We start from the raw sequence: 13,635 nt of genomic DNA on the forward strand, positions 1-13,635 counted from the left end.
CCGATAGAAACAGAGCCATCAATATGAGTTTACTTGCCTGAGATTCTGATATAAAGAGTCTGCTAGGTTGGCCAGGTGAAAGATGGACTTAATGTTGGCTTAACACCCAGTGAAGTTGACATACTAGAATTTCCCTGGCAGGGGCGCCTGGGTGGCTCAGTGAGTTAAGCCGCTGCCTTCGGCTCAGGTCATGATCTCAGGGTCCTGGGATCGAGTCCCGCATCGGGCTCTCTGCTCAGCAGGGAGCCTGCTTCCTCCTCTTTCTCTGCCTGCCTCTCTGCCTACTTGTGATCTTTCTCTGTCAAATAAATAAATAAAATCTTTAAAAAAAATAGAATTTCCCTGGCAAATTCCAGAGAAGCACTGCCAAAGAGAACTTTCTGTAAAGATGGGGGTCTTCTATAATCTATCCTGTCCAATATGATAACTTCTAGCCCCAGGCGGGTATGGAGTACTTGAAATGTGCCCAGTGCAAATAGGAAACTGAATATTTCATTTTAATTATTTAAATTTAACTAGCCACATGTGGACAGTAGCTGTTGTGCTGAATGATACAGTTCTGGCGTAGGAAGCCTGAAGGCTCAGGGGAATGGCAAGGACCCTTCCTTTTTTACCTAGGTCCGTTCTAGCTGCATCCCACAGGTTTTGAAATATGGTGTGCTCTCTTTGGTGTTCACTGTTCAATGTTTACATTTTTATTTTTATTTTCTACTTAATCCAAATGTTATCTAAGAAAGCATCTTTTAATTTTTAAACAAATTGCACCCTTTTTTAATTATCCTTTTTATGCTGATTTCTGTTTCTTAAAACTACGTTGTTTTGGGCGCCTGAGTAGCTCAGTGGGTTAAGGCCTCTGCCTTCAGCTCGGGTCATGATTTCAGGATCCTGGGATCAGGTTCTGCATCGGGCTCTCTGCTCGGTTGGGAGGCTGCTTCCCCCTTTCTCTCTCTGCTTGCCCCTCTGCCTACTTGTGATCTCTGTCTGTCAAACAAATAAAATCTTAAAAAAAAAAAAAACTACGTTGTTTTTCTTCATAAAGGTCCCATGAGAAGTATTTGAATATTCTATATTCCTATTCATTTTGATATGATATCACTTCTGAGATGGCTATATTATAATTTTTTTAAAAGGTCATTTATTTTTTTAAAAACATTTTATTTGTTTGTTTGTTTATTTATTTATTTATTTGAGAGAGCAAGAAAGAGCAGGGGGAGGGGCACTGGGAGAGGGAGGAGCAGACTCCCCCCTGAGCAGGGAACCCAACATGGGGCTCAATCCCAGGACTTCAGGATCCTGACCTGAGCTGAAGCAGAACTTTAACTGACTGAGCCACTCAGATGCCCCTCTATTATGGTTTTTGACTATGACTCTGAATTTGCTCACTCTCTTTTTATTTCTTTCCATTTTTATTTTATATATATAGTTGCCCAATATTAATACATTAAATATGTAATCATCATGTCTTTTCAGTGAATTGAATATAATAGAAGAAAACACATATGTCCCTTTTAATTATTAGTGATTCTCATCTTTAGTTTTCTTTTGTCTGATATTAGCATTTTAACATCTACTTTCTTTTATTTTTCTAGTATACTTTAATGCCTATATTTTCAACCCTCCTGTGCTTATTGCTTAAGCTTGTCATATACTTAGCTTAACTTTGTATTTTAACTTGCTCTGGAAAATCTGTGTTACTTCAACAGGGGAATTTAAGATACTCACTCTTACTGTGATCATTGATATATATGGACTTTTTTTATGGCTCCATGTTCCTTTTTTGGTCCTGACCCCAGTTCCTCCTTCAAAAATATTTCCATCAGAATGAGTAACTTACATTTACTAGATTTAAAATTTCCACTGAAATAAACATGTCTGTTGAAATTGAAGGTTTGGGGATTTGAGATTAGTGACACATTACTGTGTTCTCCAACTTCCCTCACTCCTTTAGCTCCTGTTTTGTTAAACTTTACAAACAATCCTGTGGAATCTTGGAAACTTGACGTGCCACCAGACATGTCACGTAAGGCAAAATTGTCCTTGGGTTCTTCTTTATTTTTTTTTTTAAGATTTTATTTATTTATTTGACAGACAAAGATCACAAGTAGGCAGAGAGGCAGGCAGAGAGAGGGGAAGGGAAGCACGCTCCTTGACAAGCAGAGAGCCCGATTCAGGGCTCTATCCCAGGACCCTGGGATCGTGACCTAAGGCGAAGGCAGAGGCTTTAACCGACTGAGCCACCCAGGCGCCCATGTCCTTGGGTTCTTGTAGCACCAGTAGTTGAACTGACAACCTCTATTCTTTCATTCCTCATAAATGAATTTTTATATATGAAATTTAATACAAATCAAGGCCTTGCCTCACCAGTATCTCATTCAAAGCCACACTATCGGCTGTACCAGCTCTTGGCTAGACTCTTTCTTGCCTGCTAAGAAAGACTAGAACATTCTAAGATAGCCTAAGAAAAAAAATGTAGTGAGGCAATTAGTAGTCTAGACTCTAGGATAACTCTGCCATGGCTAGACTCTCTTATTCTATGGTTGGAATTTTATTTATTCCCCATAAGTATAATATGGGGTTAATAATAATATTTCCTCAGGGGGTCCCTGTGAAGATTAGAAAAAAGTAATCCATGTAAAACACTAGGTACAATCCTTGATACACAGTAAGAACTCAGAAAATGGTAGCTGACATTGTTAGCAATAGTCCCAGTCCATACCCAGGACTCTAGACAAGACGATTTTCATACAAATTACTGTTTCCTAATTGCCCTTCCCCTTCCCTGAAGGAGAGCCTTGGAGCTCCTTGAAGACTCATGAAGAGACATGATCTACTTCTCTCGGTATTCTTAGCATTCCCAAAGCTGACTGAAGATACGAGTCCATGAACAGAGGGTTTGGGCTTTAAACGGGTACTACAGGCACTGGCCTCGTACTGGCGACCTCTGTGCTATGTTTACGTTTTGTCTACAGTTGGTGCATTAAGTAGACCTGACCTTAATGAAATATTCAGTCCTAGATCTTTTCATGTCCCAAATTAACTTTAATGAGCAAACAGGGAAAGATCAAGAGGCTGCGACTGGGACTTAGGGGAAACTTTGAAGCAGAAGCCAGGATGGGGTAGATGCCCTCTGGAGACGGGCCAGTGTTTGCTTTTGATGACAGCGGACCTTCAGATCTTGTTCATTTGAGCTGCAAACAAGGTGCTCTGAGAAATCAGTATACCTGAGATTTCATTTTTTGCAATGCCTCTCTGTTGCTCATTCAACAAACGTGTGTTGAATACCATCTATGAGCAAGAAATGTGCTCTAAGACTTTTATTATATGCTTTGGGTGATATCAAGGTAGATGAGGCACTGTCACTGCCCTCAAGGATTCCACGTTGTGGAAATAAGGGGCACACAAATGGCCACATTCTATGTGGGGTTGGAAGGGTGCGAAGACCGTGACATATCACAAAAGAGGTACAAATTTCCATCAGATCGAGGAAGAAGCGATTGCTTCCACCTTGGAGGGAACAAAGACTGCTATATGCAGGGAGGTAGATAGAAGCTGCCCTTTAAGAATGGTAGGATCTGGAAAGGTAGGGGTGAGCAGTGATCTTTCAGGTGGAGCACACTGTGAGAACTGGCAGGAAAATCCAGGGAATGTTTTGGTTGTAGCAAGTTGTACCTATTCTGTTTCTTCTATCTTTGTGTTCATGAGGAAAATCTCTTAATCGGTTCAAGCCTCAGTTTTCCCAGGGGCTAGTTCTATTTACTCCTCAGAATAATTGCAAAGATTAGATGACTTGTTTTATAATAGGCAAACATGGAGATCATTGTATGTGCTTGAATAATGAGAGTTAATGTCCCTCATGCTTATTTCTGTTTTTCTCTTTTATTCCATTCCCTAAACTGGTGAGAAGCATATCCCCAGGAATATCTACTGGGATATGGAGTTTGGGGGCAAAAAAAAAAAAAAAAAGAAGAAGAAGGGGGGTGCTTCAGGTCAATACTAATGTTTAAATAAGTGCTCACTTCGGCAGCACATACACTAATGTTTAAATAAGGACATTTAGGATTGCCACAGGCAGTCCTCAGCAGAGGCAGTTTTCTCCTATCATAAAAGGGTCCCAGTGTCCTGGATAAAACCCATCCTAGACGGACTATCCACACTGTTTCTGTCCCATTACAAACTCTTGGCTGGCATGGTCATCTTTTCCACATGTCCATCACAACCACACCACCAAAAAAAACTCTCCTATCAAAGACTGTTCCTTCACTGCTTCTCCAGGCTTCTGGTTAAAGACTTTCCCAGAAAGGAACTTAAGAATCCATCAGATGATCCAATCCATCAGATTAGCAGAGATGGTCTTTGGATTTGTCTCAAGAGTAGTAGACCTCATTTGGAGATGTGTCTTGTCATGTTCCGATTGTGGTATTCAATTCAACAAATGTTAAAGCAGGGTCTTACCTGTAACTCATCCTTTTGTCCTGAGTTTCAAAGGCTAATAATAAAACTGTTGGTAGGAAATCCTATTGTCATTCCAAGAGGAATGACAGTGGGCATGCACCCCAATCCCTCTGTGCCACCTTTCACCCAAGTGGAGGTTCTGGAGCTGCTATGCCAGACTTTTGCGGGAAACCCTGGGGTCATGCTGCTGCTGGGTTTCGCTTACCACCCAGCTCTAACTCATCTAAGAACTTGATGTTGACAAAAGACTGGAAAGTGGGAACTCCTTTACAGAGAATTGCTGGTGTCCTGTGCATTTTCTGAACCATCCTCACTGGCCAGTGGGAGAGATGAAGGTCCCCTCCGCTTATGTCAAGTCATGGGACAAGGACTCCAGGAGGTGTTGTAAGGAGTAGGACTGTGTTACCTGGAGGGATGGAGGGCTAAGTCTGACTCTCACCTGGGAGTCCAGCGGCAAGAAGCTTGCATGGGGTTGTTCCTACCTGGTACAAAGTGCTGAGAGCTGGCACAGAGGGAGTGGGGTGTGAGCGCACTGACAGAAGGGCAATGGCAGTTGTGTCCAAAGTCTGTGTATAAACCCTATGGAAGTCAGCAGGCCTGGGCTTTTTCAAGGGATCTTTCCCTAGAAGGCCGCCTGGAGGGGTGAAGGGGCCTATGGGGTTGAAAGGGGGAGTCACAGGTGGTCATGTGAAGGCAAGGCATAGCCAGCATTGGGGTAGCCTCAGTGTACAATCTCTGCGGAAGCACCAGAGGTATCTCTAGAAAGAGGATCATGAAGAGAGCATGGGCAAATACATTAGCCTCGTAAGACCACGTGCCTTTCCCCAATCTCCTTTTCTCTGAGCCAGCCTGGGACAGATCAGGAAGGGTAGCTAGAGAGTGGACGGCGGTGAAGCGAGGAAGAGAGCGAAGCTGACCACACACCGTCTCAGCCATCCCCACCACCTCTGTGAACTGCTCAGCCCAGAGCAGCCCAAGCTAGAAGATGAATTCTGAACTGGACAAAAATTCAGAGTTTACGTAATGCACATGGACTGGGCTAGATTATTTGATGACTGTACCAGACTGAACGCTTGTAATATTTTTGTTTTTTTTTGTTTTGTTTTGTTTCTGAGTGACTGAGATTTTGGCCCAGGAGCAAAGAAAATTGGTTCCACAGAGCAAGTTTTAGGGGGCCATGGTAGAAAAGAACAAATTGCTTCCAGCTTGCACCTGGATAGGTTGGGCTAATTCAACCAACTAGAGTCTACGCTGTAACCGCAACTGTGTTAGGAGCTGTGGGAGTCAAAGGGTGAACACAGCCCAGTACCCGCAGTCTGGGAGCTGCTAAAGAATAGGAACACCTTTAATAAAAGACACACCCTGGGGCACCTGGGTGGCCTCTGCCTTTGGCTAAGGTCAGGATCCCAGGATTCTGGGATCGAGACCCGCATCAGGCTCTCTGCTCAGCGGGGAGCCTGCTTCCCTGCCTCTCTCTGCCTGCCTCTCTGCCTACTTGTGATCTCTGTCTCTCTGTCAAATAAATAAATAAATAATCTTTTAAAAAAATAAATAAATAAAAGTCACCCTGAAAAGACTGACAGTAGCATTCCAATGGAATAGAGGGAAATGGGAAAGAAATGAGTGGAAGGAGGAAGACAATAAAAAATGAGCATCTATCTATTAGATGCTGGTAAAGGCTGGAGAGAAAAATGAAATGGGGTAAAGGAATAGGACATGCCAGGCCTGTGAGAGATGGCTGTTTTCAGTGGGATCATCTTTGAAGGCCAATGTGATAGTGGTGACATTTGAGCAGAGACCTGAGTGGTAAGCTGGGGAGTCACGTGGATATTTGGGGAGAGACTGGTAAAGACTATGGCAGTTATCCACATGGAGGCTGATAGTTCTGACAACCAGGAGGAGATGGTGAGAAGTGGTCAGATTTCTGCATGTTTTTTGAAGGTAGTGTCAAAAGGATTGAGCGAGCCATTAGATGAGTAATATAAGAGCAAGAAAGGCCCCCAAAATGAAACCAAGGTTTTCAGTCTGAAAAACTGGAAAGATGAATTTACATTTGTGTGTGTGTGTGTGTGTGTGTGTGTGTGTGTGTGTTGGCAAACGCTTCAGGAGAAAAAGGACTTGGGGAAAAGGAGAAGGAGTTTATCTGGGATACTTTAAGTTTGAGATGCCTGCTTGATATTCAGGTAGTGAGGGCAATTAATTAGAAATGCCTGGAGGGGGGCGCCTGGGTGGCTTAGTGGGTTAAAGCCTCTACCTTTGGCTCAGGTCATGATCCCAGGGTCCTGGGATGGAGCCCCACATCAGGCTATCTGCTTGGCAGGGAGGCTGCTTCCCTTCCTCTCTCTCTGCCTGCCTCTCTGCCTACTTGTGATCTCTCTCTCTGTCTGTCAAATAAATAAATAAAATCTTAAAAAAAAGAAAAGAAATGCCTGGAGTTCAGCGAGAGATCAAGACTAAAATCTAGATTTGGGTGCAAGGATATACTTCCAGTAAGTGTCAGTGGAACGACTGTCAAGAACTCTGAAGGGTCTGAATTTTACCTGATTTACAAGCCAGGAAGTCAGCCTGCCACAGCCTCCTGGACGCTGGCAGAAGACATGAGCCTCTGGGGTCATAGATAAAGACCTTTATTACGATAATCATGGTAGACAGAGTATCTGCCTTTTCCTTCCCTAGTTCCCCGAGTCTCAGTTCCCCAGGGCAGTGTGGAAGCGCCAGAGAGACATGAAATGACAGGAAATGATGGAGATACAGTTACATGACAGGAGTGGAACCCCAGGCTGAGGAAACTTGAATCTTTTGTAATGTGCAGTTAAGTGTGCTTACCCTTTGCTCTGAGGGGGACACTAGTTCTGTGTTTGAAATCTGTTTGCTATACAAACAACCTTGGAAAGATAGTTCAGAATAAAGCCGGTCACCATCTCTGCTCATGAGTTGTGCCCCAGGTCCCATACAACTTTTACTGTCAAGCATTCACTTTAGTGAAAAAAAATGTAATTAAATTATTTGAATCTAGACTCTATTTCTACTTTATAAAATATCTTCAGTATAACTTACCAAACATGTAATATTTAATCATTTAAACCAAAAGAACATTGTACTTTGCTTTGTTTAGAATTCTTTTCTTTTAAATTAAGTTTATTTATTTTCAGCATAACAGTATTCATTATTTTTTCACCACACCCAGTGCTCCATGCAATCCGTGCCCTCTATAATACCCACCACCTGGTACCCCAACCTCCCACCCCCCCCACCACCTCAGACCCCTCAGATTGTTTAGAATTCTATCCAAGTTAACAATTAGGGGAAAAAAATTCATTGCTAACAGCAACAGCAGTTATTTGAGTAGCTGTATTTTTGTCAGACTACAATTGTAGCTGACACAATTATAGTGATTTTATGTGTATATGTATATGTATATGTATTTATCCCACCTTTATTTCATAAGGTCAAATATGAAGATTTTTTTGGAATATTATCAACTTCTCTTACAACTCATTCATTATGAGATGAGACAATATAGTCAGATCCTCGTACCAATACTGCTGAGACATCAATGAAGAAGAGCACTGGAAATTGACCATTGGATTTAGAAGCATAGAAATCATTAGTGACCTTGAAAAGAGCCATTTCAGTGCAGCGTTGGGGACAAGAGTCTGTTTGAAGTTGGTTCAAAAGAGCGTGAGAGGACAGGGGTTGAGACATGAGTATAAACAACTTCTCTGAGAAGGTTTTCTGTAACAGGGAGCAGAGCATTTGGGTGACATGCAGAGCATTTGGCACAATGCCTGGCACACAGAAAGGGCTCAGTACATCTTGGTCAGAAAAGGTCTGGATGACCCATGGGAAGTGCTCAGGAAATGGGTCATTGACTGGGTACTAATAAAAAGACATCTAGGCATAGGGGCTGGTGAGGAAGGGCGTCTTGGAGACTTTTCTTTTGAGCTTTAAAAGAAATGATGGATTTAGAGGAGGTACATAGAGGTGAGAGGGTGTTTCAGGCACAAGCCGAGGAACCAAGATGGGGAGATGTTGAGGGGAGGGGCAACCTGTCTGCCAAGCCAGGGAGTTTTGGGGGGCTCCAAACAGGAGGCTTGAAGAGGAGGACCTGGAGACGCAGCTGACAGAAGACCCTGAATGCCAGAGGGTGGCATTTATTTTGGGTCTGATGAGTCAGTAGGGAGCCAGGGATCTTGAGCAGTTCAGAGATCTGGTGGGAATATAGCATTAATTGTGTTGTCAACTGCGTGCTGTGTTTGTATTCCAAGTGTTGAAGCTGGGCAGGTTACAACCCGGGTTCCAGACAATCTAGTGAGAAGCACATGTTTTTATGCTCACTCCAACCTTTAGTTTCTTCCCTAGGCTGGGACAATCCTGGGAATAAAATTCTGGGGATAAAAAAAAAAAAAAAAAAAAAAAAAAAAAAGAAAATAAATAAATAAATAAATAAATAAATATAATGAATAAAAATATATAAATAAATTAATAGAAAATAGAAATGCCCTTTAAGGATTTAAGGAGGGATGGGGAGACGGTGTCCTCTGAATGAGCACATTTGATGTTGGCTTAAGAAAAGACTGTTTCTGCAGAAAGCCAGGGACTGCTGTCTAGGCTGGCCCTGTTAGCAGCTGCCTCGCATTTCTGAGGCAGGGGTGTGTATTGCCTTAATGGCATCTTTCCCATTTCCTTGAATCAGAGTGAGGAAGGAGTGAGCACGCTGGTTATTTTAGCGTCAGGGCCATTCATCTTGTCACATATGGCCTTGAGGTTCTCCCCAGATATGGTTGGTGCAGTCCCAGGACACAGGGGAATGAGTGGTGAGGAGGGGTCTAAGAGGCACTGTGGCCCAGGAACAACCACCAGCCTTTGGCTCTAGCTGGACCTGGGTTTGAATTCCACTCTTTCACCTCCTGCCTTCAGGACCTTTGGCAAGTCCCTGAACCTTGATGACTTTATCTGTCAAATAGAGATGATACTAACTGAAAGGATTAGTGGTCACCAGCATTTGCTGATATGAAGAATATTTAATACTGCCATTAGTTTTTAAGTTCTGTCCAGTCAATAAATGAGTAAATGGAGAAAAATAGGGGAGAAGCAGAGTTTCAGGCAGGAACATCATGGTTCCACCTAAATAAACCCCTCTACCTCTCAGATTATAGTGTTCTTTTCGGCCGTCTATTTTGTTCACATGGTACAGGCTATAAGGAAAGCTCAAACAAGAGATTGCAGTCATTTCTGAATTTTTTCTTAAAGATTACTAGATTCTGAGTCAATATCCCTTTGGCTTTTTACATAGAGAGATTGGGCAGGTGCATAGCTATAGGGAATAAGCGGGCAAATAAAATGTAAATAGGGGACTTTGGACTCCCTAACCATCTTAAACTGTAGCTTTCTATTAGATCATCAACTGCTGGCTGGGATGATTGGGACACCAGATACGTTTCTAGGAGCGTGAGAGCCTGGCTTACCCCACTGCACCGTGGAGAAGCTGCAATGCCGATTGCATACGGGCAGCCACAGGAATTCAGCATGGCTGGTCAGGGAGTTGAGTCTGACCCCTCCATCTGGAACGGAGTTTGAATTATTCTTCAAGTGGAAGTTTGAAGGCTAGCCCTAAGAACCAGGGACCAGGGCAGCGCAGCCTCTGTGCCTGTAGAGAGAGGTGGGGAGACAGCCACACACCAGGGTGTGATATGAAGGGCCTTCCAGAATCTCTTCTGAGCTCGCTCTTCCCTTTCCCTGATCTCCATGAGCCAAAATACCTGAATTCTGCCATTGTATGAAGACCCAGACATGGGGTCTGGAGCTCCAACCCAGACTCGCATTTATTAGCTGTGTGGACTATGATAATTAGTTAGCCTTTATCTGTTTGTTTATTTATTTATTTATTTTCCCAACGGGTCACTGAGGCCTTTTTATTCTGCTCACAGAACCACTGGGGATCTCCCCTGTGGACACCTAGAGATTATCCTATAGACAGACTTGGCTCCAGACACTGGGTGGGAAGTGAGGTGAGAAAACAATGATTTGGGCCAACCTCACCACTACAGGGTTCCAGATGGTCGAGTCAGGCTTCTGCAGCAGTTCTAAGGAAGCAGCGAGAACAGCACAGGGAGGGGAGCAGGCAGTTAACTAGCAGAGGCCCCGGTCAGTCTTGGCTGGGGGCAAAAGGGGGAGCAGAGGTCTAATGAGCCAACTCAGGACCATAGGACCTGGAGTGTACCACCTGGAGCTTACTTGGCGAGGGGGTTTCAGAAGTTTCTGCCGGCGAACTTAGCCTGCTACCCAGTTCCTCTTCAATTCTGGGGATCTGGTTGTACTTGGCCAAGTGCTCAGATCGGCAACGTGTCCCGTCTTGATCTGCTCAGTGCAAAGTCCCACCACCAGGTCAGCGATGAAGGTATCCTCGGTCTCCCCAGAGCAGTGCGACACCGTGATGCCCCAGCCGTTGGACTGGGCCAGCTTGCACGCCTAGAGAGACTCAGTCACGGAGCCGATCTGGCTGACCTTTAGCAGGAGGTAGTTGCACGATTTCTTGCCCATGGCCTTGGAAATCCACTTCAGGCTGGTCACAGTGAGATCATCCCTCACCACCTGGATGCTGGCGCTGGCAGTGAACTTCTGCCAAGCTTCCCAGTCATCCTGGTCAAATGGGTCTTCGATGGACACCACTGGGTAATCCTTGATGAAGGACTTGTACAAGTTGGCCAGCTCGTCAGGCATGATGTACCTGCTGGGGTCATTGGGAGACTTAAAGTCCAGGTCATACTTGCCCGACCAGAAGAACTCCGAGGCAGCTACTTCCATGCCATGACCACCTTGTCAGTGTAGCCGGCTGTCCCGATGGCATTCTTCAGCAGCTCCAGAGCTTCTTTGTTCTCCAGGATGTTAGGCGCAAACCTGCCTTCATCCCCCGCATTGGTGGCTCCTTCCCGTATTTCTCCTTGATAACATTCTTCAGGTTGTGGTAGACCTCAGCCCCGATGCGCATGGCCTCCCAGAAGCCGGATGCACCCACAGGCAGGATCATGAACTCCTGCATGACCAGCTTGTTGCCGGCGTGGGAGCCACAGTTGGTGATGTTGAAAGCAAGAACACGCAGGATGACTTCAGCATTGCCCACCAAGTCGGCAATGTGGCGGTACAGAGGCACCCCCTTCTTGACAGCCCCTGCCTTGCAGACAGCCAGGGTCACACCCAGAATGGTGTTTGCACCAAATTTAGATTTATTTTCTATTCCGTCCATCTTGATCATCAATCAGTCTGTCAGTCTTCTCTTGCTCCACAACGTTCAGTGTCTTGCTAATCAGGGCAGGAGCAATAGTTTTATTGATGTGCCTCAACAGCCTTTGAGACAACTTTCCCCATGGAGTGGGTCTTATTGTCCCAGAGCTTGAGGGCCTCGTAGATACCAGTGGACGTACCACTGGGCACAAAGCTCTGAAGAGACCTTTGGAAGTGTAGAGGTCAACCTCAACGGTGTGATTCCCATGAGAGTCGAAGATCTCTCTGACATGGATCTTGAGAACAGACATGGTGACTTTCTGGCTGCCGGATAGCACTGCCTGGGAAAGAAGCAGAAGATGCTGCAGGCACCGAGGACAATTGTTAAGCTGGAAGGTCTGGCCGCTCCGAGTACCGTCTATTTATTTATTTATTTTTTTAAGTAGACTCCACACCCAGCATGGGGCCCAAAGCAGGACTTGAATTCATGACCCTGAGATCAGGACCTGAGTCTCTGAGATCCAACGCTTAACCAATTGAGGCACTTAGCCGCCCCTAATTAGTTAGCCTTTCTCAACATTAGTTTCCTCATTCTCAAAGTGAGGACAATAGTTAGCATTATTATTCGCATAATTTCAGATATTTTTGTGAAGATTAAATGATTTTTAAAAAAAACTATAAAGTCTAGAGGTGCCTGGATGCTCAGTCCGTTAAGTGTCAAACTCTTGATTTCAGCTCAGGTCGTGATCTCAGGGTCGTGGGATTGAGCCCCTCAATGGGTTCAACACTGGGCATGGAACCTGCTTAAAATTTTGTCTCTCTTGCTGCGCCTCCTTCCCTTCTCATGCTCACTCTCTTTCTCTCAAATAAATAAATAAAAATAAAATCTTAAAAAAAAAAACACACCCACAAAAGCAATAAAGCCTAACTCAGTGTCTGTCACAGAATATCTCAATAATCGTTAGCAAAAAGGACATGTAAGAATGTTACATTGGAGGCCCCTGGGTGGCTCAGTGGGTTAAGCCTCTGCCTTCAGCTCAGGTCATGATCTCAAGGTCCTGGGATCGAATCCCACATCAGGCTCTCTGCTCTGCAGGGAGCCTGCTTTCCCCCTTTCTCTCTGCCTGCCTGCTTCTCTGTGTACTTGTGATCTCGCTGTAGATAAATAAATAAAATCTTTAAAAAAAAAAAAAAGAATGTTACATTGGGATAATAACATTTTTAGAAAATGCTTTCCCAAGCATTATCACTTTCAATTTTCACAACACCCAAATATGTAAGAATTGTCACTCCCTTTAATTAGATGATTGAGGTTCAGAGAAGCAAGATGACTTCCCAAGTAAGAAAAATTAGGATTCAGTGGGTGGACCATGTTCAATGCCAATTTTATTTTATCACCATGTGCTGCCAGCATGAATGCTTGGGAAGAAGGGGACAGAGCAGTATGAGGCAGGAATGGGAGGGCACACAGAAGGAAAAATGAGAGGGTACCCAAATCCACAATTTTATGCATGGAATTAGATGTTAACTAGTGGAACCTCTGAGAATAGACCTGTCACTAGACTCAACTCACCTTTGAAAGATCATACATAGGAAAGTCAAGTATTTAGAATACAGGGAATGTCCAAGACAAAAGAAGGAAGCACCGCTAAAATTTTAATTTGAATTGATGTTCTGAGGTTTGAGCAGTGACAATTATGCAGTGACAATTATGCATTAAAAAAATCTCATTCAAAACCAATTTACTGTCTCTATATATGCAATGTTAGTTTATCTTACTGATTCATTGCCTAGGTCATAGATTAGAAGCAGCATAGCAACTGAAGAAGAAAATTCACATATATGACAGCAGATAAGAGCCAAGCTGATGTCCTGACAAGAGAAAAAAACTGTGACAAGCAGAATAAAACTTAAAAGCATGTAACAATTTGGGTCTAAGTGTAGATACTCATAGTGCTC

The 13,635-nt window shown here is 43.9% G+C and overlaps 1 protein-coding gene and 1 pseudogene across 1 annotated transcript in view; one reads left to right on the forward strand and one right to left on the reverse strand.

Annotated features, from left to right (window-relative positions):
• Nucleotides 1-13,635, forward strand: part of RGSL1 (regulator of G protein signaling like 1) — a 118,119-nt gene that overhangs the window by 9,111 nt on the left and 95,373 nt on the right. The gene's annotated exons all lie outside the window — the stretch shown is intronic.
• Nucleotides 10,686-11,987, reverse strand: LOC122918597 (annotated as a pseudogene).

This window comes from Neovison vison, chromosome 10, assembly GCF_020171115.1.
Source record: "Neovison vison isolate M4711 chromosome 10, ASM_NN_V1, whole genome shotgun sequence".
NCBI lineage: Eukaryota > Metazoa > Chordata > Mammalia > Carnivora > Mustelidae > Neogale > Neogale vison.